The sequence below is a fragment of the Pan troglodytes genome, chromosome 19, assembly GCF_028858775.2.
Source record: "Pan troglodytes isolate AG18354 chromosome 19, NHGRI_mPanTro3-v2.0_pri, whole genome shotgun sequence".
In the NCBI taxonomy this organism is placed as follows: domain Eukaryota; kingdom Metazoa; phylum Chordata; class Mammalia; order Primates; family Hominidae; genus Pan; species Pan troglodytes.
Window position 1 is genome coordinate 52607988 of NC_072417.2, and position 23495 is coordinate 52631482.

Consider the following 23495-nt stretch of genomic DNA (forward strand, 5'->3'; position numbering starts at 1 on the left):
AAATTCTAATTTACCTTCTTCCAATTATGTTAGATCAAAATACGTCTAAAAAATAAAGGAGAAAAAATATTTTAAAAAGAAGAAGAAAAAAGCTCCAGTATAACCAAAAACATAAACCTAAGAGCTGATTCTTTGAAAAAAAAATACACTTTTAAAAGTTAACAAAATAAAGAAGCAAAAATACACAAAATAAGATATTTGGGAGAAGTTAAAAGATTCACAAAGGACTACTTTCCTCAACTTTATGCAAATACACTTGAACATCTGGAAAAAAAGGATAATTTGTTTTAAGAAATACATGCTTTATCAAAATTAACTCTAGAATAATTTTTAAAATGTAAATAATAAAATTGCCACAGAAGAAACTTTTCTAGCCTTAAAAGATTTACCCTCCCCAAAGAAAGCATCAGGCTGGGAGGAACATTTTTAACTGGGAAATGATCAAATCCCAAAGAATAGATAATTTTAATGCTCCTTAAATTGTTCAGAGTAAAAGGAAAAAGCAAACACGCCCAATTTTTTTTCTTTTTTCTTTTTTTGTAGAGATGGGGGTCTCACTGTGTTTCCTAGACTGGTCTCGAACTTCTGGCCTCAAGCACTCCTCCTGCCTCGGTTCCAAATTTTTTATGATGTGAGCATAACATTGATTCTGAAACCAAACAACATTAGACATTCAAAAAGAAAATTATTGCCCATCTCATTTTTGCGTATCAATGCAAAGCCTGCAAATAAAATATTAGCAAACAGAATCAAGCAGTATATTTAAAAAAAAAAAGACAAGTTTATTGCAGGGATAAACTGGGTTTTTATTAGGAATTTATTATAACTAGGACTCATTACTTCAATATGAGGAAATCAGCTGTCACCCGGTTTGCTCGTCCTTACAGACATCTCCCTCCTCTTCCTCTCTTCCTTTCCAGTGAAAATGTCTTCAAGTTTCCTCTACCAAACCAAAACTTCACCCCACTTCTTTTATTCTTTCCTCCTCTCTTCTCAGAACAAAGCGGTTGTTGCTGACCAGCCCAGGGTTTCTTATTTGGGGCCGGATCATTCTTCCTTGTGGGGCAGTCCTGTCCTTCAGGTAGGATGTTGAGGAGCACCCTCGTGTCTACCCACTTAGGCAACAGTAGCAACTCCCGCATCATGACAACCAAAAATGTCTCCAGACCTCCCCAAATGTACGCGGGGCGGCGAGGAGGGGCAACACCGGCCCTGGTCGAGAACCGCTAGTCTAGGCTCGCCCCTCTACCTGGGCGCCACAACTTGCCAGGGTTGGTTATTCTCCCTGGATCCTTTCCTTCCTCCTCATTTGAGCTTCACGCCCTCAAGTATGACCAAAGGTTCTGTCATTCCACTCCTGCAGTTTTCATTAAGGTCTTAGGCCACTTCCATGTCAAGAAACACAGTGGCTCTTTCTAACCCCTGGCCATGAGGCACCCCTGGAGGAGGAGCCGTGAGGGTACGGAAGATGCTGAGTGGGATGTTGACCTTGCCGACTTCCAGGCGCCTCCGCTGCATCCCGGAGGAGGCGTTGGGCGGTGAGGGTGCAGCGGGGGGGCGGGTCCCGCAGGATGAGGTGTCAGTGTGCGGCTAGCGCCACAGGCAAGACCGGGCCCCTTGCGGGGCGGAGGTGAGGCCGTGAGCATAGCTCTCAAACTGGAGGGCGCCTCAGAATCACTTGACGGGCTTGCGAGAATGTGGACTGCTGGGCCCCACCTTCATGGTTTTAGTGCAGGAAAAACCGAATAGGCTGGGTGGGACGGAGAATCTGCATTTTCTCAAGTTCCCAGATGAGGCTGAAGCTGCTGGTCCGGGCACCACCCTTAGAAAACCTCCAGTGTAGAGTGCGGAAATGGGGTCCACATCTGGCTTGGGACGCCCAAACATCGATTATGTGCGACCAGAGGATGAGCAGATAGGGAGATGAGACACTGAGAGCCGGGAGAGAGGGGGCCCCCGGCCGCCGGCTGAAGGAGGACGGCGCAGGCGGCGGTCCGGGCACTACATCTCCCAGCGAGCCCCGCGCGGCTCGCGCTCGCCCCCTGGCGGCGATGGCTGGAGGCGCCGGCGGAGCGCGGGTCCCTCTCCTGAGCATCAGTGAGCGCCGGGAGCCGTGGCCGCTGCGGGCTGCGGCGGCGCTGAGCCAGCGGGGCCGGTGAGTACTAGCCGCGCCGCCAGCCCGCCCGCCGGCCGGCTCTCTGCGCCTCAGCCGCGTGGTCTGAAGGGATGGGCGGGCGAGCGCGGGGGTCCGGCAGTCCGTCGTGGGGGCACGGGACTGCCTTTCTGGGAAGGCGTGCTGCGTCTTCGCCGCGGGGGCCCCGGTCCCCTCGTCGCGTGTCCTGTCCCCAGCCCAGGAGGGACGTCCTGGCCTGTCCTGCCCGGCCCGGAGCGGTGGGACCGGTGCCGCAGGTGGCAGCGGCAGGTGGCCGCCTCCTCCCCTCCGGGCCCGAGGGTTGTCGCAGGGACCCGGGACTGAGAGCCAGGTGGCTCCCGACAGCTGCGGCCCTGGAGGCGACCCCAGCCCTCGCCGCGGTGGGACAGGTGCGCGGGCACGCCCGGCTCCGGCTCCTGGGTCTCGGGAGCCTCCCGCACCCTCCCTGTTGTGCCTTGGGGGTGCTGCGTGGTGCAGAGGACCGAGAAGCCCTTCGCCCTCGGCGTCCGCCGCGCTCCCGCCCCTTCCTGGCCGGGGTGACAGGGGAAGGGCTAGGGCTGCGCATCCCGGGTCAGCTGGGGCGCCGCGGCGCAGTGCACCTGGAAGGCCCGGGGGCAGCGCGCGGTGCCCGTGGGTTTCCCGGTGGTGCGGACCTGCGGGCGTGCGGAAGTAACGACCTCCTTCCCCAGTGCCCGTGCAAGGAAATTAGTGTTATGTGCTTGCTTTTTTTTTTCTAAGGAAGTTTGAGTCTGAATATCTTATTTTGCTGGAGCTCCATTTGCCAGCACGTAAGTTTATGTAATAAGCGGCATACAGTTCGGAAAAAAATTTTCCTGTGAAGGTGCTCTTCCTTGCCCTCTGCAGGAAGAATTACGCCGAGCTGGTTGGCAGGCTTATCCACCAGCAACTGTAGGAGCTGCAGGCAGCAGATAAAGTGTTTTTTGAGTAGGGGCACAAGTCAGCCCTTCAGGACAATTTTTGTTTTTGGAAGATTCTGTTATCCAGTTCCAAACACCGTGTTATTTCAGTGTTGAAGATGGGGGAGGAGGGAGGAGCAAAGGCTTGTCAATCCTAATACCTCAACAGAAATTAGCTTTGCAGGATTAACTCTCCAAGCAAGCGAGTTGAATTTGGTAGCCCAAACTACAGCTGAAGCTGAGCCTCCATACTAAAGCCTGTCTCAGTTTTAATAGTTTTTCGGTTGATTCGTTTGCCTCTTCCAAGTAGGTGATCTTATTGTCTGTTAAACAACAGATGTCTCTCATGTTTTTACTTTTTTCCTTGTCTTCCGTAGATTACTCTCGCTGCAGTGTTGACTATTGAGGTTAAATACGAATCTTTGTCTTGGGCTTGGTTTTAGGGAGGATTCCCTCTGTATCTTCACCGAGTGTATTCTATCACATTAAGTACATTTCTGTTTATGCCTAATTACTAAGAGTTTAAAAAGTCAAGGGTGGGTGTTGGGTTTTTTGCCCAAATGCTTTTGTGTAGCATGCATTGATATGATCATGTAGATTTTCGTCTTAAAATTGTTAACATAAGTGGTGGTCACATTGCTAGATTTTCTTTCTCTAAAACCCTGGGCTAATTTAAAATGCACTTTTGGATTGTTCACATCAATAAGCTAGCATCTTATTTAGGGTTTTGGTATCTGAGATTGGCATATAGTTTACCCCATTTTTATCTGTGTTCATAATAAGGATCAGGCTGTCCTCTCTGATTAAATTGGGAAACTTTCCATCATTTTCTATGCTCTGGAATAGAATTATCTGTTCCCTCAAGTTTGGCAGAACTTGACTACAGACTGCCTGGGCTGCTGCTGGTGTTGTTTAGGCAGTTAATATCAGTATTTAATTACCTTTTCATTTTTTTCATGATCATTTATTTTTCTCAGTTTTTCTGTTTCTTCAAAGTAAATTTAATATTTTCTATTTTCCTAGAAAATCATTAACATTATTGAAACTTAATATATGCTAGCATAATGTTGTATATAGTATTCTGGTGTAAGAAAACAGACTCTTACATATCTGTATGTATCTGTATGTTCTCTTTCTGATACAGTACTTTTTTTGGTACCTTTTCTCTTTGTTTTTGATCAGACTTGCTTAATGATTATTTTATTAATCCTTTCAAAGAACCAGCTTTTATTAACCACGATTTATTGATTAATTCTATTGTTTTTTTATTTTTCTATGACATTAATTTCTGTTTTTTATCTTTCTACTTAATTTATTTTGTTCAAGTTTTAACTGTTTGAATGGAAAACCTGGCTCATTTATTTAATCAGTTAGTCCTGTGAACAAGGCAAGGACTTCTAATTCTTTCATTCCACTTACCTCACATTTGGCCTTAATTGTATTTTTACTTTAACCCTTCCAACGAGACATTATTGCTATTGTTTTTGTTATTTTCTAGGTCAACATTTATTAGCTTTATCTACCTGTTTACCATTTCTTCACTTTCCATTCCTTCTTGTATCACAGATACTTTTCTTTGGAACATTTTTCTTCTCCCTCAAGTACATTCTTTAGAAATTACTTCAGTGATGATCAATTTTCTGTTTTTGTAATATCTGAAAATGCCTGTATTCTCCCTGTATTCTAGAATTTTGGTTTCACCATGTGTCTTCTATTGATTTCAGAGTTATTTTTGTATTTTTTTATATTTTTAAAAAGATGTTTTGTAGCTGGAAGGTTTTTAGGATCTCTATTCTGCCACAGTGCTGAAAGAAAAACAAAGATTAAGAACGGATTAATTTGCAGTCCACTGTCAGTCACGACTGTTCCCTGAACTCTTAGTATATTGGGTATACAGTTCTATATTAATCTCAAGTTTATTGATGATAATTCAGGTTTTCTGCATCCTTAACTTATTTTTTTTCTCTGTTTGACCTGTTGATATGGAGAGTTGTATTGAAGACTCCCATTATGATTCTTGTAGGGGTTTTTGTACTATTTCTATGTTTAATATATATTTTTCTTTAAATGTTGTATTTTTGAAGCTGTTTTATGTGCTTAAAGGTTCACAATTCTTGTATCTTCTTGGTGAATTGTACCTTTTGGGAATAAATGAGCCATCTTATTTAATTTTTTTTTTTTTTTGTTCATTCTCTTTATATTGCTGTACTTGCTTTTTGTTAGCATTTATATGGAATATCTTTTTCTAGTCACTGATTTTCAATTTTCTGTGTCTTCTTTAATTGTTACTCTTACCATTAGCTTATAGCTGGATTTTGTTTAATTAGTTAATCTTTGTCTTTTAATAAATATTGTGGTAAAATAACATAAAATTTATTATTTATTATTTTTATTTTTACCATTTACTACTTTTAAGTTTACAGTTCCCCAGTGTTAAGTGTGTGCACATTGTTATGCAACCAATCTCCAGAATTTTTTCATCTTACAAAATTGAAGCTCTGTATCCATTACCGCAGCCCCTGGCAACCACCATTCTGCTTTTTGTCTCTATGAATTTGCCTATTTTAGGTACCTTGCATGAGTATCTAATATAGTACCTCATATAGTATTTGTCTTTTTATGACTGGCTTATTTCATTTAACGTAATGCCCTCAAGGTTCATCCATGTTGTAGCATGTGTCAGAATTTTCTTCATTTTTATTGCTAATTAATATTCCATTGAATGTATACACCACATTTTGCTTATCCATATATTTATCAAAGGATATTTATGTTGGTTCCACATCATAGCTATTATGAATAATGCTGCCATGATCATGGGTGTACAAATATCTCTTCAAGACCCTGCTTTCAGTTATTTGGGTATATACCCAGAAGTAGAATTGTTGGATCAAGTAGTACTTCTATTTTTAATTTTTTGATGACCCAGCATACTGTTTTCCACAGAGGCTGAACCATTTTATATTCTCACCAGCAATGTGTGAGAATTTCAGTTTCCATACATCCTTGCTAACATCTGTTATTCTCTCTCTTTTTTTGATAGTAGCTATCCTTATGGGTGTGAAATCTTTGTCTTTTAATAGGTAGCTTTAGCCCATTTATATTTATTTTGATTACTGATCTTTTGCGGATTATTCCTGTCATCTTATTTTATATTTTTGATTTCCTTTTTTGAGACGGAGTCTTGCTCTATCGTCCAGGCTGGAGTGCAGTGGCACGATCTCCACTCACTGCGACCTCCGGCTTTCGGGTTCAAACGATTCTCCCAACCCAGCCTCCCGAGTAGCTGGAATTACAGGCCTGCAACCACTATGCCCGGCTAATTTTTGTGTTTTTAGTGGGGACAGGGTTTAACCGTGTTGGCCAGGCTAGTCTCAAATTTCTGACCTCAAGTGATCTGCCTGCCTTATCCGCCCAAAGTGCTGAGATTACAGGCATGAACCACTGTGCCGAGCTGGTTCATTTCATTCTCATTGCTGTGTATATGCCATTGTATATATCCCTAATATAGATATACATTTGACTTTGATTGGCAGTTGGTTGTTTGCATTTTTGGACTATTATGAATAGTAAGTACATGAACACTCTAGTACACGTCTTTTGTTGAGTGAGTGTGTGCATTTCTGTTGAGTGTGTATCTGGGAGTGGAATTGCTTGGTTGTAGTCTGTGCATATGCTCAGTTTTAGTAGATACTAGCAAACAGTTTTCAGTACTGGTTGCACCAACTTATTTACCCCAGAAGTATATGTGGTTGCTCCACATTCTTGCCAACTCTTGGTAATTTCTGTCTTTTACCTTTTAGTTATTCTGGTGGATACTGTGGTTTTAATTTGGATTTTCCTGATGATAAATGAATTTGCACTGTTTTGGTACCCTTAGTTTTTCACACATATCTAAACATTCTTTTCTCTTGCTGTTAAAAGATAATCTGTTTATGTGAACTCTCCATGAGTAAAGCAAAAAATAATCTTATCATGATTTTAATTCTGTCCCATATTAAATTTTTGGGTTTTCATACATTATGCATAAACAGTTATTTAGGTAAACTGTAAATTTTTCTGATTATTTACTCATCATTGGTGCTTTTATTTCATTTGTTTTGCTTAATGAGTCCTTAAGTGATTATTTGGTTTTGTGTTCAGGGATTCTGTGAATGGTAAACTTTCTGAACCCTTGCATGTTTAAACAATGTTTTTTATTTCACTTTTCCATGTGAATATTCTTGACTGGGTATAGGATTCTACATTAAAACCTTCTGAATTTTGGAGATATTGCTTTATCTGCTGGTATCTAGGAAGAAGTGCACGCGTCTGACTCTCGTTTCTTTGTAGTTAATGTTTATTTTCTCTGAAGCTTTACAATTTTTTTTCTTTCTCCTTGGTGTTCTAAAATTTAACTATTATTTGTCTAGGAGTGGATTTTTTTTTTTGAGATGGAATCTTGCTCTGTCACCCAGGCTGGGAGTGTGGCATGATCTCGGCTCACTACAACCTCCACCTGGTTTCAAGTGATTCTCCTGCCTCAGCCTCCCAAGTAGTTGGGATTACAGGTGTGCACCACCATACCCAGCTAATGTTTGTATTTTTAGTACAGACAGGGTTTCACCATGTTGGCCTGACTGATCTCAAACTCCTGACCTCAGGTGATCCGCCTGCCTCAGCCTCCCAAAGTGCTGGGATTACAGGCGTGAGCCACTGCGCCTGGGCACCACACTGGCTTAAGAGTGGATCTCTTTTGTTCTTCCTGCTCAGCATTTGGTAGTCCGTTTCATTCTAAAGATTAATACACATTTCTATGGCACTGGAGAAGTTTTGAGTGTTTCCTTGCCTCTATTCTATTTTCTGCTTCTGGAATTATTCTTACTTGGGAATTAGAATATCTTGATTTATCTTTCATGTTTCTTGAAATAAGCATTTTTTTCTCTCAAATATTCTGTCTTTTTTAATTTAATTTTTTTTTTTTGAGACAGAGTATTGCTGTGTTGCCCAGGCCTGGAGTGCAATGGTGTGGTTCAATGTGACCTGCAACTCTTGGACTCAGGCGATTCCCCTGCCATACCACTGTGCCCAGCGGAAATGCTGTGTCTCTATCTTTATCTTTATGGGCTGCATTCTGGGATGTTCCTTGGGCTGGTTTTGCAGGTCACCAATCTAATATTTAGATTTGTTCCGTCAACTCTTTAGCCAATCTCTTCAGTGTTTTTAAATATTGATTATCATATTTTTAACTTTCCGGGTCTCTACTCTTTTTTTTTTTTTTTTTTTGAGGTGGAGTCTCGCTCTGTCGCCCAGGCTGGAAGGCAATGGCGCTATCTCGGCTCACTGCAAGCTCTGCCTCCCAGGTTCACGCCATTCTCCTGCCTCAGCCTCCCCAGTAGCGAGGACTGCAGGCCCACCACCACGCCCGGCTAATTTTTTGTATTTTTAGTAGCGACGGGGTTTCACTGTGTTAACCAGGATGATCTCGATCTCCTGACCTCGTGATCCGCCCGCCTCGGCCTCCCAAAGTGCTGGGGTTACAGGCGTGAGCCACCATGCCTGGCCTCGGGTCTCTACTTCTTAAAGTTTAACTTTTGAAATAGGTAAGATAGGTAGGGCGCAGTGGCTCACGTCTGTAATCCCAGCACTTTGGGAGGCCGAGGCGGATGGATCACGAGGTCAGGAGATTGAGACCATCTGGCTAACATGGTGAAACTCCGTCTCTACTAAACAAACAAACAAACAAACAAACAAACAAACAAACAAAAATTAGCTGGGCGTGGTGGCGATTGCCTGTAGTCCCAGTTACTCAGGAGGTTGAGGCAGGAGAATGGTGTGAACCCGGGAGGCGGAGCTTGCAGTGAGCCAAGATGGCACCACTGCACTCCAGTCTGGGCGACAGAGCGCGACTCCGTCTCAAAAAAAAAAAAAAAAAAAAAGAAAAAAATAGGTAAGATAATCAGTGTTCAAAACCAGACTGTATTAAAAAACCATAAATGAAAGTGAGAGGTGACAGCGTGCTGGCAGTCCTCGCTCGCTCTCGGTGCCTCCTCAGCCTTAGTGCCCACTCTGGCCGTGCTTGAGGAGCCCTTCAGCCCACCGCTGCACTGTGGGAGCCCCTTTCTGGGCTGGCCGAGGCTGGAGCCAGCTCCCTCAGCTTTGCAGGGAGGTGTGGAGGGAGAGGCGCGAGCGGGAACCGGGGTTGTACGCGGTGCTTGCGGGCCAGCGTGAGTTCCCGGTGGGCGTGGGCTTGGCGGGCCCTGCACTGGGAGCGGCCGGCCGGCCGGCCGTCCCCAACGGCCCCGGGCAGTGAGGGGCTTAGCACCTGGGCCAGCAGCTGCTGTGCCCGATTTCTCGCCGGGCTTTAGCTGCCTCCCCGCGCGGCAGGGCTCATGACCTGCGGCCCGCCATGCCTGAGCCACCCCCACCTCCTGGGCTCCTGTGCCGCGAGCCTCTCTGACAGCACCACCCCCTGCTCCACGGCGCCCAGTCCCATCGACCACCAGAGGGCTGAGGAGTGCGGGCGCAGGGCGCGGGACTGGCAGGCAGCTCCACCTGCGTCACTGGTGCCGGATCCACTGGGTGAAGCCAGCTGGGCTCCTGAGTCTGGTGGGGACTTGAGAACCTTTATGTCTAGCTAAGGGATTGTAAATACACCAGTCAGCCCCTGTGTCTAGCTCAGGGATTGTAAACGCACCAATCAGCACTCTGTCAAAATGGACCAATCAGCTCTCTGAAAAATGGACCAATTGGTTCTCTGTAAAATGGACCAGTCGGCTCTCTGTAAAATGGACCAATCGGCTCTCTGTAAAATGGACCAATCAGCAGGATATGGGTGTGGCCAGATAAGAGAATAAAAGCAGGCTGCCCGAGCCAACAGTGGTAACGCGCTGTGGTCGGTCTCCACGCTGCTGAAGGTTTGTGTTGTTGCTGTTTGGAATACGTTTTTGCTACTGCTCACTCTTTGGGTCCGCACTGTCTTTATGAGCTGCAACATACACCTCGAAGGTCTGCAGCTTCACTCCTGAAGCTAGCGAGACCACGAACTCACCAGGAGGAACGAACAACTCCAGATGTGCCCCCTTAAGAGGTGTAACACTCACCGCGAAGGTCTGCAGCTTCACTCCTGAGTCAGCGAGACCACGAACCCACCAGAAGGAAGAAACTCCGAACACATCCAAACATCAGAAGGAACAAACTCCGGACACACCGCCTTTAAGAACTGTTACGCTCACCGCGAGGGTCCACGGCTTCATTCTCCAAGTCAGACCAGGAACCCACCAATTCCAGACACAAAAAGTGTCCCCACCATTCCTGTCCTCTTACTTCTCTCGCCTTACAAGTAGGTAACCATTGTTGTTAGTTACTTATGTACCTTCCAAAGTTTCTTCATGCAAATACAAGCAAATATGAATCAGATTCTCCATTTCTCCTTTTTTGCACAAATAGTAGCATTATTCTCTATCTGGCCTTCATCCTGTGTTTTTATTTTACGGTATATCATAAAGATCGTCACATACCAACTGCTTGCTCTTTATAATGTCCCCTTAGGTCTTCCCAAGAATATCTAATAATTTCTTCTATGTGCTCTAGTAATTATCTTTGCTTGGGTTTGTGTTCTGTTGATTGAGTGTCCCTGTTTCATTATACTGAATAAAAACTTGGTGATTATTTATGTGTTCATCTTCGAAGTTTGAGAATTCCTTTTTTCCTGTCTTACTAGGCGTAGCGTGCCTCCTGTGATTGTTGAAGAGCTGTGGTGTGCTGCTGAGTGGCGTGTGTATTCCATGTGAGGGGAAGGGTCCAACAGTCCTGGTCATTCCGACTGCAGTTCCCCAGGTAATCACCTTGTCAGGTTCTACCTCTGCTCTTCTATCTGCTGTTAGAAGCCTGTTCCTGGAAACCTGTTACCATTTCCCTCTGCATAACAGCCTCCTCCCAAGCTTGTATTGGGCTATGGTTTGCTCAGGTAATCTGGTTCTGAGTACTTTTTACTTTTCAGAAATTTCCTAGACATTTTAGTTGGCCATCGGCACTCTTGTTTTCCAGGTTTCTTTTGATTTAGTGTTTTAAAAATATTTCTACCATTCCATTGAATTTTAAGACACTTGGAAGGCAGAAGTATGTGTTTAGTTTATTGTTTTGGGGACAGGGTCTTGCTCTGTCTCCCAGGTTAGAGTGCATTGGCGCAGTCATAGGTCACTGTAACTTTGAACTTTTGGGCTTAACTGGTCCTCCTGCCTCGGCCTCCCAAAGCGCTGAGATTACCGGCATGGGCCACCATGCCCAGTCCTTGGTCTTTTATAATTTATTTCTGTGTTGGGGGCCCCCAGGACCATGCTCAGATCTGGTGGTTCACTTGGAAGACTCAGCATGTGGTGTACTCATGGCTGTAATTTATTACAGTGAAAGGATACAAAGCACAATCAGCAAAGGGAAAGGTGCATGGGGCCAAGTCCAAAGGAAGCCAGGCACAAGCTTCCAAGCATCCTCTCCTAGTGCAGTCACACAGGATGTATGTGCTTAACTCCCTGAGGATGGAGCTGTGACAACGCATGTGAAATGCTGTCTACCAGGGAAACTCACTAGAGACCCAACACCCAGGGTTTTTATTGGGGGCTGGTCATGCAGGCCCCCTCTGCCCAGCACATACCACATTTCACGCTACCTGAAGAAAAGCAGGAGTTCAGCATAAACCACACAATAATTTAGGCACAGTGAGTCCCTCTTTCCAGCTTGGATGGTGGGAACCCTTCTGAAATCTAAGTTCCCAGGTGCCAGCCAAGGGTTAACCATGCTTTTTATGAGACTTTTTAAGAATAACAGTCTTGGGCCAAGCACAATGGCTCATGTCTATAATCCCAACACTGTGGGAGGCCAAGGTGGGAGGATCTCTTGAAGCCAGGAATTTGAGACCAGCCTGGCCAATACAGCAAGACCCTATCTTTCTTTATTTATTTATTTTAAAAAGCAGTCTTAGGCCTGCTATGTTAACTCTTTTCTGTAAGATTTTCCTCCTGTGTTCCTCAGAAAAAGATGGACACTTTACCTAGAAATGACTTCTCCCAGTCAGATGGTCATGAATTTTTTTGCCTTCTCTGAAGAGAGAACACATTTGTATTAAGGTGAAACTGTGAGTGGAGAACATTTCCTGATGTTGGAGAAAGCCATAGCATGGCATGTGCTCAGCAGCCTTGAGAGGGTGTCAGTGAGAGAGCACAGAGGGGACTACTCAACCATTCAAAATTATTTTGAAAAGGCAAGGGTCCTTTTGAACTTTATCTGCAAATTCCATGAGGTGAGAGTTTAGCTCAATATAGCTGGAAAGTTGAGATTGGGTTCTGTGCTGATAGCAGGAATGACACGAAAGAGCTGAATAAAAAATCCACACATGGTCTTTAATTAGCCATTTGCAGATGGTAGTGGCCCATCATCTAGCTCAGAGATCTGCCACTTCTCTTCCAGCTTTCCAGGGAGCCACCCTGATCACCCCCATCCATGTTGGTCTTTCTTCCCCAAATCGCCATCAGCGCTGCTCACAGGGCCTTTCATCACTGGCTTCTCTTCCGTGGTTTTATTGGATAGTTTTTGTTGCCTCATTGTGTATAATCTTCCACAAGATTGGGAATTCCTTGAGGAATGAACAGTAAGTCATTGTTATATAACCCATGTCTCCCTGCAGGGTGACATGCATAGAGCTGGTGCCTATTAATGTTTTTGGAAAGAACCACTAGAAGGAAGTAAGAAGCAACCTTTTCTTCATTCTAGTCGCTGCTTCACATGCAGCTGATTTTTATTCTGTGTTGAGGGTGGTGATATAAAACACCAAGCTGACATTACCTGTTTGAGTTGTCTGAGTTCTGTCTGCAGCAGATGGTGTAATTAAATGTTTTAGTTTGAAAGGCTTTTTAATTTCATTCAGCCTGAGTGTGGGCTTAGATTGTCAAATCATCTTTTCTAACTCTAAAGGCTGTATCTAGTCAGCCTGGATCTAGTTTCCTCCCTTTCTCTGTTTTTTTATTTTTTTTATTTTTTTGAGACAGAGTCTTACTCTGTCACCCAGGCTGGAGTGCAATGGTGTGATCTCGGCTCCCTGCAACCTCCGCCTCCTGGGTTCAAGTGATTCTCCTGCCTCAGCCTCCGGAGTAGCTAACTACAGGCATGTGCCACCACACCTGGGTAATTCTTGTATTTTTTGTAGAGATGGGGTTTCACTGTGTTGGCCAGGCTGATCTCGAACTCCTAATCTTGTGATCCGCCCGCCTCAGCCTCCCAAAGTGCTGGGATTACAGGCGTGAGCCACCACGCCTGGCCCTCCCTTTCCTTGGTTTTAGACCTCAGGTGTGAGGAATTGAATTAATTATATTCTCATTCTTAGCCCTTTATCATCACTGGCCTATGCAAGCCCCTCTGTTGTTTTGCTTGTTCATGCATTTGTTGGTTTATTTGTTCATTCCGTTTTATCCCACTCTGATTCTCTTCTCCCTATAGACAGCTATTCTAATGAGGTTCATATAATACTTTTGTGTATATACAGTTGACCTGTGAACAATGAGAGGGTCAGGGGAACTGATTGCCTGCACAGTTGAAAATCTGTGTATAACTTTTGAGTCTCCCAAAACTTAGCTACTGACAGCCTACTGTTGAGTGGATGCCTTACCCATAATATAAACAGTCAATTAACATTTATTTTGTGTGTGATGTGTATTATGTACCATATTCTTAGAATAATGTAAGCTAGAGATAAAGAAAATCATAAGAGAAAATATACTTTTCATTAGTTCCTTGGAATTGGATTATCATAAAAGTCTTCATCCTTGTCATCTTCATGTTGAGTAGGCTGAGGGGGAGGAGGAGGAAGAGGGGTTGGTCTTGCTGTCTCGGGGGTAGCAGAAGTGGAAGAAAATCCACATGTAAGTGGACACAGGCAGTTCAAACCTGTGCTATTCAAGGGTCACGCGTATACTGCTTTGTGTGCATCTATTTTTAATTTACATGAATGGCATCATGTTCTAGCCTTTATTCTGTATCTTAGGATTGTCACTCACCACCCATCTCTGTTACTTAGTGATTCTGGTCTTAATATCCACCACATTTTGTCCATCTCGTCTCCTGTAGATGGACACCCAGGTTGATTCCCACTCCCAGTAATGCTGAATGAGCCTCTCGTACATGTCTCCTTATGGACTTGTGTGAGAATTCTTTGGGATTTAGACCCAGGAGTAGGACTGCCTGGTCGTGGTGTGTGCCTATACTTAATATAACCAAGTACTGCCAGATTGCTGTCAAGGGTGGCTGCACCACTACCTTCCCCGGCAGCACACAAGGATTCCCAAGGCCCTGATATATATATATATTTTTTGTACTTTTAGTAGAGACCGGGTTTCACTCTGTTGGCCAGGATGGTCTTGATCTCTTGACCTCATGATCCACCCGCCTTGGCCTCCCAAAGTGGTGGGATTACAGGCGTGAGCCACTGCACCCGGCCATCCCAAGGCCCTGATCTTTGCATGCACTTGGCATCATTCAACTTTCTAGACTTTAGCAGTCTCCCTCTTTTTATTTATTTACTATTTTTTATTATTATTATAATTATAATAATTATTATATTTTTTGAGATGGAGTTTCACTCAGTCGCCCAGGCTGGAGTGCAGTGGCATGGTCTCGGCTCACTGCAATCTCCGCCTCCCGGGTTCATGCCATTCTCCTGCCTCAACCTCCTGAGTAGCTGGGACTACTGGTGCCCACCACCAGGTGCCTGGCTAATTTTTTGTGTTTTCAGTAGAGACGGGGTTTCACCATGTTAGCCAGGATGGTCTCGATCTCCTGACTTCATGATCCGCCCGCCTCGGCCTCCCAAAGTGCTGGGATTACAGGTGTGAGCCACTGTGCCCAGCAGCAGTTTCCCTCTTTTTATTTGCATCTGTCTGTTTACTACTGAATTTGAGAATGCTTTTATATATGCTTGTTATCTTTTTGAGTTTCCATTGACATAAGTTGCCTGTTCATGTCCTTACCCCATGTTTCAACTGGAATCCAATATAGACTATTTTAGACATTAGCCCCTTGTTGATGTTTCGACAGTGCACATAGTTTCTCCTAATATGTTATATGTCAACTTTTTGGTTGGTATCTGTGTTGGATAAGAATCCTTAATTCTATAACCTGAATAGTCAATCTGCCCCATGAACTTACTTAGTTTTACCTTTTGACATGTCTCTTGACAACATTTAGTAATCAAGATATTTCACATAAAAATCCAGATTCCTAGTCTCTCTTGAAAGGGTGAAAAGTATTTCAGTCCTGGCTAGAGTGACTGAGGGGTGAGTTCCTGCTGTTGCTAGGGCCTGGGCTGCCTACCCACCTGTCCTCGCTCATTCTCTTGACCTCCTGGCCACTAGTGTCACTTGACTTTATGACCAGCCACTGCTGTATGTGAGGCAATACCTTAAGGATAAACAAGCATGGTGATGATGTTCCCAAGATTGCTTGGACATGGTTATGGAGTGGGTGGACTCGGCGTTGAGAACACAGTAGTAGCTGCTGCATCTCATGACACTATTGGATGGGTGTCAGCATGGCAGCAGAATACTGACGGACAGTGTGCACATTCTTTCAGCAGTAATGATTCATTCTTTTCAACCTTTTCTGGATCGGCTCATTCCTTTTTGCCAAAAAAAAAAACCAAACAAACCCAAAAAACTATGGTTTAGTGAAATTGCATATGAACAAGAGTTCTAAACGAGGGATCTGAAAACTTTTTCTGTGAAGAGCTATAGAGTAAATATTTTAGGCTTTGCAGGGCCGTGTGTTCCCTTGGAACTACTTAGCTCTGCTCCTGTAGTGTGAAAGCTGCTATAGGTTGTATGTAAATGAACATGGTCTCTGTGGTCTGGATTTGGGCTGCAGACTGTAGTTTCTCATCCATGTTCTAAACCATAGTCTTAAGACTTAATTTTGTCTTCCTTCTCTTGTTTTTAAGGTGCAAGGTTATACATAACATTTTGCTAACGAATACATGGTAAGTACCTACTAGGTACTAAGTGCTGAGATTATAGTGATGGACAAGACACAAATCCAGTCTATTCAGCTTAATGTCTGGGTGGGGAGACAGATGAGGGAGCAGGCAATTACTAAAGAGGATGGCAGGCCAGGACACGGGAGAGCACACAATTGGGCAGCAGGGGTTGGGAGCAGGGCATGTCAGGTAAGACGTTCTAGAAGAAGGTGATGTCTAAATGAAGGGGGAAGAGGGCGAGGCAGGATAATGCAAAGGTCCTTTTGAACTTCATCTGCAAATTCCATGGGGTGAGAGTTTAGCTCAGTATAGCTGGAAAGCTGAGATTGGGTTCTGTGCTGATAGCAGGAATGACAAGAGACTGAATAAAAAATCCACACGTGGAATCGTGAATGCTTAAATAATCCAAGGTTGATGGTGGTAACTCCTATGCTATTCAAATGTGTCAGAAAATAAAACAAAAACATGGAAAGCATCTCAACTAATTTTACGAAGTTAAAATAACCCTGATAGAGAGCAGTATATGGATACTGGGGGTTGGAAATTTAAAAAAAATGAAAAAAAGAACAGTATAAGCCCGTAGATGTAAACTATAGACCAAATTTACGTGTGATGTATATACAAATATCCTAAATAGCAAAAGGAGGTCAGCAGAATATTAAAAGAGCAATACACTTTGACGAAATATATTTTACTCTAGGAATTCCAGAATCGTTTGCTATTAGGACATATGTTAGTTTAATACAAGGGGAAAGTTTAGTAAGTTTCCATTTTATTAGTTTAATAAAATGGGGTAGCTATATAATCGTCTTGAGAGATTCTGGAAAAGCACTTAGAATTTGACTTCAAATCTTGTCATTTCTTGAAACGTTTTCATGCATTGTGCCTTCAGGTTGTACAGCGTGGCTGAGTTTACCACTTTTTAATTTCTCTGGCAAATCTTTGCTGATTATAACTTTTCATTCATCACGTCCTTTGTGAATCCATTCTTGTTTACTCTATGCGGAATAAATTTTTCTCTTCTCTTCTAGTTCAGTAATTCTCCATTCTTTCATTTCAATTGGAGTTTTCAGTTTCTCTCAATTGATTTCCTTTTTTGAGAGACAGATTAGGCACTGGAGATAAAGATAAATAAGACAGTACTCAGGGTTTTTTCTCTTTATCCTCTGATTCATTTTCTACCCTTCCATATTTCTCTGTCTCAGAGGGAGATGATTCCTACAAACTTCATTTTGCAGTGTTCCTTGTCAACTGTCTCTGGCCAAGTATGGCTAGTAGGAAGCACTAGTGGGAGATTGAAAGGTGGGAGGAAGGGAGAAGCCAGGGTTTTTCCGCCTTGTTTTCTGCTTTGCACAGTGTCTCTAGGGTGGTCCCAGCTCCAGCCAAGGACTCTGACACTGGCTTGTGGACTCTGATAATAGCCCCTCCTTTATCCTTCCAGCTTCATGGGTGGTAGATGGGGTCCCACTGTTGCTAATCTCTGGGTTGGCTCACCATCCCAACTGGCTTTTTAGTCCTGCCCTAAACCTTGTAATTAGTTCCCATATTGAATTCCTGCTATTGAACTGCTTCTCTTGAATTCTATTTTTCTTATTAAACTTTGCACAATGTAGATAAAAACCCTACTTCTGTGTGTTCACAATCTCATAGGAAAAGCGGACATTAAAATGACGGTAAGTTTAGCCTAGTCAGTGTTCCCTCTTCCCTTCTTTTGGAAGTAGACTTCACTTTGTGCATAGCAATTGGCCATGACCCAGAATGAGCCAATTAAAATTTGGACATGGGCACACACCGAGAAAAGATGATGTGAAGACGCAGGGAGAAGATGGCCACCTGCCAGCCAAGGAGAGAGGCCTGGGACAGAGCCTTGCCTCAGGGCCCTCAGAAAGAACCAACTCTGCTGACACCTTGATCTCAGAGTCCTAGTCTCCAGAACTGTGAGGAAATCAATTTCTATGTTTAAGCTCCCCAGCTTGTGGTACTTTGTTCCAGTAGTTCTGGGAAAGTAGTGTACTACCTGTCCTCCCAGCCCCACCCAACCACTAATCTACTTTCTGTCTCTATAGATTTCCCTATTCTGGTCATTTCCGATGCATGGAATCATAATCTGTGGTCATTTGTGACTGGCTTCTTTTTACTTAGCATAAGGTTTCCGAGATTCATCCTTGTAGCATGTAGCTGGATGTCACTCCTTGCATGGGCAGATAATATTCTAGTGTATGGATATACTGCATGTTGTTTACCTGTTCATCAGATGATGGGCATATGGGTTCTTACCACCTTTGCTGTTATGAATAATGTTGCTATAAATGCCCATGTACAAGTTTTTATGTGGATATATGTTTTCATTTTTTTGGTTATAGACCCAGGAGGAATATTCCTGGGTCATACGGTAACTCTGTATTTAATAATTTGAGGAGCTGCCAGACTGTTTTCCAAAGTGGCTGCATCACTTTACATTCCCAACAGCAGCGAATGAGGTTTCTGATTTTTTCACATCCTTACCAACATTTGTTATTACCTTTTTATTCTAGCCATCCTAGTGCATATGAAGTGGTGTCTACATTGTGGTTTTGATTTATATTTCCCTGATGACTAGTGATGTTGAGCATCTTTTCGTGTCTTTATTGGCCAATTGTATATCGTCTTTAGATAAGTGTATATTCAAGGCTTTTACCCATTTTTGAATTGGGTTGTTTTGTTGTTGTTCTTGAGTTGGAGTTCTTTATATATTATAAATATTAAATATTTATCAGATATATATAATTTGCAGATATTTTATTTCTTCCATTATGTGGGTTGTCTTAATTTTCTTTTTTTTCCTTTTTTTGTTGACATGTAATAATTATACATATTTATGAGGTACAGAGTGATAATTTGATACATGTATGCAATGTGTAATGAATGATTGAATCAGGGTAATTAGGATATCCATCATCACAAACATTTATCATTCCTTTGTGCTGGGAACATCCAAAATCTCTTCTAGCTTTTTGAACATGTACAATAAATTATTGGTAACTGTACTCGCCCTACAGTTCTATAGAACACTAAAACTTATTCTTCTTATATAGCTGCAAATTTTTATCCATTAACTTTTCCCAAGCCTCCCCTTCTAATTCTGTGACCCCATTTTCTTTTTAGCACCCATGTCTGAGTGAGAACACGTACTGTTTATCTTTTTGTGCTTTACTTATTTCATTAAATATAATGTCCTCCAGGTTCATCCATGTTGCTGGGATGACAGGATTTCATTCTTTTTTAATGGCTGAATAGTATTCTATTGAGTGTATATGCCACATTTTCTTTATCCATTCATCTGTTGATGCACATTTAGATTTATTCCCTGTCTTGGCTGTTGTGAACAGTGTTGCAATTAACATGAGAGTGCATATATTTCTTCAGTATACTGACTTCTTTCCTTTGGATAAATACCTAGTAGTAGGGTTGCTGGATCATATGGTAGTTCTATTTTCAGTTATTTGAAAAACCTCAGTATTATTTTCCATAATGGCCATTACCAATTTGCATCCCTACCCACAGTGTATAGGAGTTCCCCTTTCTCCAAATCTTTGCCAGCATCCGTTATATTTTGTCTTTTTGATAGTAGCCATTCTAACTGGAGTGAGAGGATATCTCATAGTGGTCTTGATTTTTATTTCTCTGATGATTAGTGATGGTGAGCATTTTTTCATACTTGTTGGCTATTTTATACTTGCAAGGCTCCCAGAATAGCCAAAACAAACTTGAAAAACAAGAACAAAGTGTAGGATGACTCACACTTCCCAATTTAAAAATTTATACACTAACAAGTAATCAAGATAGTGTGGTACTGGCAAAATGATAGTGACATTTGTATGTCTTCCTTTGAGAATGTTTATTCAGATCTTTTGCCCATATAAAAACCAGATTATTTGCTTTTTTGCTGTTGAGTTGTTTTAGTCACTTGTGTATTCTGGATACTAGTCCCTTGATGGATAGATAGTTTGCAAATATTTTCTCCCATTCTACAGGTTGTCTTTTCATTCTGTTGATTGTTTCCTTTGCTGCGCAGGAGCTTTTTAGTTTGATAAAGTGCTATTTTTCCATTTTTGTTTTTGTTGCCTGTGTTTTTGAGGTTTTAGCCATAAGATCTTTGCCTGGACCAATGTCCTGAAGCATTTTTCCTTATGTTTTCTTCCAGTAGTTTTATAGTTTTGGGTCTTACATTCAAGTCTTAATTCAGTCTGAGTTGATTTTTCTATATGGTGAGAGATAGGGGTCTAGTTTTATTCTTCTGCATATCGATATCCAGTTTTCCTACTATCATTTATTGAAGGGGTGTCATTTCCCCAAAGCATGTTCTTGATGTCTTTGTCAAAAATCAGTTGACTATAAATATGTGGATTTATTTTTGGGTTCTTTATTCTGTTCCATTGGTCTATGTGTCTGTTTTTCTACTAGTACCATGCTGTTTTGGTTACTGTTGCTTTGAAGTCAGGTAGTATGATGCCTCCAGCTTTGTTCTTTTTGCTTAATATTGCCTTGGCTATTTTGGCTTTCCATTTCTTGATGGTGTCCTTTCCAGCACAAAGGTTTTTCATTTTGGTAGGTACAATTTACCCTATTTTACCTTAGTTGGTCATGCTTTTGGTGTCATGTCTAAGAATTCTTTGTCAAACCTAACGTCTTTAAGATTTACCCGTATGTTTACCTCTAAGAGTTTTACAGTCGTAACTCTTACGTTTAAGTCATCAATTCATTTTTGAATTAATTTTTGCATATGGTGTGATGGAGGGTCCAACTTCATTTTTTTTTTCATGTGACTATCTGATTATCCCAGACCTACTTGTTGAAAAGAATGGTCTTGTTGACCTTTTTGAAAATCATTTGAGCTGGATGTGGTGGCTGATGCCTATAATCGCAGCACTTCAGTGTGATGGAGGGTCCAACTTCATTTTTTTTAATGTGACTATCTGATCATCCCAGACCTATTTGTTGAAAAGAATGGTCTTGTTGACTTTTTTGAAAATCATCTGGGCTGGATGTGGTGGCTCATGCCAGTTATCCCAGCACTTTGGGAGGCCACAGTGGGAGGATTGCTTGAGCCCAGAAGTTGAAGACCAGCCTGGGCAACATGGTGAGATTCTCTCTCCACAAAAAAGAAAAAAAAAAAAAAGAAAAAAATAGAAAAGCACTTACCATAGATGTTTAGGCTTGTTTCTGTACTCTCAATTATATTCCATTGATATGTATGTATGTCTTTGTGCCAGTACCACACAGTCTTGATTACTGTTGCTGTCTCGTAACATTTGCAATTGGCAAGTGAGTCATCCTATATTTTGTTCGTGTTTTTCAAGTTTGTTTTGGCTATTCTCGAGGTCTTGCAATTCCATGTGAATTTTAGAATAATCTTTTCAATTTCAACAGTGAAGTCATCTGGGATTTTTTTTTTTTTTTTTGAGATGGAATTTTGCTCTTGTTGCCCAGGCTGGAGTGCAATGGCACGATCTTGGCTCACTGCAACCTCTGCCTCCTGGGTTCAAGCGATTCTCCTGCCTCAGCTTCCCGAGTAGCTGGGATTATAGGCATGTGCCACCACGCCTGACTAATTTTGTATTTTTAGAAGAGATAGGGTTTCTCCATGTTGGTCAGGCTGATCTCGAGCTCCCGACCTCAGGTAATCTGCGTGCCTCAGCCTCCCAAAGTGCTGGGATTACAGGCATGAACCGCCACCCCCAGCCTCATCTGGGATTTTGATAAGGATTTTGTTGAATTTATAGATCAATTTGGAGAGCATTGCCAGTGATAAGTCTTTTGATCCATGAACATGGGATAGTTTTTCATTTATTTAAACCTTTGATTTCTTTTAACAGTGTTTTGTAGTTTCTAGAGTATAAGTTTTGCACTTACTTGAATAAATTTATTTTTGAGTGTTTTTATTCTTTTTGATGTTGTAAATGGAATTATTTTCTTAATCTCATTTTTGGGTTGTTCACTGCAAGTGTATAGAAATATAATAGATTTTTGTGTATTCGTTTTCTATCCTGCAGCCTTGCTGAACTTGTTTATCAGTTATCATAGTGTCTTAGTAGTTTCCTTAGGATTTTCTGAAGATCGTATCACCTGTAAATAGAGATCTGTTCTTTTTTTTGGAGGACTTTGTGAAGAACTGATGTTAATTTATATTTATAAGTTTGAAAGAATTTCACAGTGAAATGTTCTGGGCCTGGGATTTTCTTTGTGGATAGTTTCTTGGTTGTCAATTCAGTCTCTTCCCTTGTTATATAGCTCATTCAAATTGTCTCTTTCTTCTTGAGTAAATTTTGGTAGTTGATGTTGTCCTAGGAACCTGTCCATTTCATCTAAGTTTTCTAATTTGTTGGCACACATTTGTTCGTAGTATTCTTTTCTAATCCCTCATTAGTAATGTCCCCTCTTTTATTTCTGATTCTAGTAATTTGAGTCTTACCTCCTTTTTGTCAGTCTAGTTAAAAGGTTTGTTAACTTGGTTGATCTTTTCAAAGCTTTTGGTTTTATTTATTTTTTTCTATTTTTCTCCTTTTGATTTCATTATTTTTTGCCATAATCTTTATTATTTTCTTCTTTCTGGTTGCTAGGAATGATACAGCTGCAAGCCAAGGAGCACTTAGGGTTACTGAGAACCACTGGAAGCTGGAAGAGACAAGGGAGGATTCTTTCCTAGAGCCTTCACAGGGAGCATGGCCCTGTACTCACCTTGATTGCAGGTGTTTAGCCTCCAGAACTGGGAGAAAATACATTTAAGTTGTGTTAAGCCACTCAATTTGTGGTAGTTTGTTACTGTAGCCTGAGGAAACTAATACAAACATTTTAATTATTTTATTTATTTTTTTACTGTATTTATGTGAGTTACTTTTTAGTATCTAGGGTTTAACATGTGTGTCTTAACTTACCAGAATATACTTCATATTTATAATTTAATTCTAGTTAGATACCAAAATGTTATTCCTATGTAGTTCTATTGTCTTCTTCCCTTTTTGTGGTATTTTTGTATTATGTCTATTAATATTACAAACCCAACCATATTATTGTTGTAATTATTATTTTTAAATTTTTAAAAATTTTATTTTTAAGTTCCCTGTCGTTATATTACTTTACTATCTATAGTAATTTCTTTAGCCTAGTAACAGCTTTGTTCCAACTCTCTTTTGTGCAGTTATTTGCAAATATATTACAAGTATATTTCTATATATGTTATAGGTTCAACAATAGGCTTTATATATAATATTTTATACAATTGCTTTTTAAATCATTTCAGAGAAGAAAGGAAAAAATATGCATTGTTAGTGTCATAGTTACAGAATAACCTTTACTGCTATGCTTTGATTTTCTGTGAGAATTCAGATTACCCTCTGGGGTCACTTGTTTTCAGCCTGAAGAACTTCCTGTGGTGTTTCTTCTAAGGCAA

The 23495-nt window shown here is 41.8% G+C and overlaps 1 protein-coding gene across 17 annotated transcripts in view; it reads left to right on the forward strand.

Moving 5' to 3' along the window:
- Positions 1–2021: 2021 nt before the first annotated feature.
- The window catches only part of SPECC1 (sperm antigen with calponin homology and coiled-coil domains 1), a 310582-nt gene continuing 289108 nt past the window's right edge, over positions 2022–23495 (forward strand). For 6 of the 17 annotated variants that reach the window (XM_054670412.2, XM_063798917.1, XM_063798920.1 and 3 more), the window contains exons 1-2: positions 2066–2155; positions 10772–10887. The gene's annotated coding sequence lies outside the window, so the exon portion shown is untranslated. Of the gene's footprint in view, positions 2156–3360; positions 3376–9903; positions 10391–10771; positions 10888–23495 lie in introns of those variants that run through there. The other 11 variants (XM_016930813.4, XM_063798924.1, XM_063798930.1 and 8 more) reach the window with 7 other exon arrangements.